The following is a 1,315-nucleotide window of genomic DNA, read 5'->3' as shown; positions in this document are numbered from 1 at the left end:
GTTTCGGATTTCGTGTTTTGGTCTTCTCGATGTGACTTTTCGGATTTTGGGACCTGGCAGCGGCAGGACATCTCCAAGCTGTAGGAGGTATGTTGGTATATGTTATCCTATCTTTTTGGTTAGTTTATGCCCTGTTCATTATTACAGTCTATGGCATGTATTAGCACTCTTTACTAGTGCTTGTCTGGTTGTTGTAGCATATATTATATGTGATGGGTTATCCACTGATCTTGATTGACCTTAATAGAGATTAAGGATTATAGGCTTTGGTGATTTTACATATTATACCCTAGTAGCTTTAGCTTCTGTTACTACTATTTGGTTAGCAGATTGAGGCAAATACCAGCCTCTTTATTAGTTATGTAGTGGATAATATTTACCTATTTATGTTGACCTAGCCAGTAGTATATCATGTTATCTTAGTAATTTCATCAGTAAATATTGATTTACTCTTGTTAGATCAGTCAGTAGGAGTCTGATTTACACTTATTGATTTGGGTAGTCGTATATTGATATACCTTAGTTGCTTGTGGAGGATCAAGGTATTCTTGATTAGTTAGAAGATGATTGATTTAGTTTTGTTGGTTTGATCAGTAGAGGACAATTATACTCTATTTTTAGAGGCTCGAATCTTTTGATTTTTCGTACTTAGTTGGATATTATGAGCACATTGGAGTACATGACTGTTACTGACGTGGGAAAAGACTGAATTAGTAGTATACCATTGTCGATTTATGTCAGTCTATAGAGGATCGGTGTATCCTATTCCATGGGTACTGTAATTTTAGACTGTATGTACCTAATTGGATAACTTAGAAGATGACATAGGGTTTGTGTGATAGATTGGATTAAATATGCTGATTATGCATATCTATGAAGTGTACATATGATTGTTATGAGTTGAAGGAGTTCTATGATGGATAGTTCATTTGTGAATAGTGTGGGTATTTCCATCTAGATATGGTTATTGTAGGTTCCTTGTGGATTATAGTTATTTAGTTAGCTGTTCGTGTCTGATTGACATATTGGAGGTATCTTATCGATTTAAATCTGTGTCGTGGTATGTGCACATGGGTGTGAGTGTCATGTTGGAAGTATCTTGTCGACTACATCAGTGTTGTGATATGCACATATGTGTTTGGTGTGGTATCTGAGGTTTCTTGTTGATTATGTGTGATTTGTGAGTGCACCTGGGTTTAGTATGCCTTATCGGAAGTATATGTTGATTATACTCTTGGCATATGTGTATATTTGTCATGTGAGTGTTGTTTGAGGGGTACTGTTGATTTTACCTACGATGATATGTGCACACGGG

This window comes from Zingiber officinale, chromosome 7B (assembly GCF_018446385.1).
Source record: "Zingiber officinale cultivar Zhangliang chromosome 7B, Zo_v1.1, whole genome shotgun sequence".
Lineage (NCBI taxonomy): Eukaryota > Viridiplantae > Streptophyta > Magnoliopsida > Zingiberales > Zingiberaceae > Zingiber > Zingiber officinale.
The sequence above is the reverse complement of the archived record's forward strand: the minus strand, read 5'-3'. Positions refer to the sequence as shown.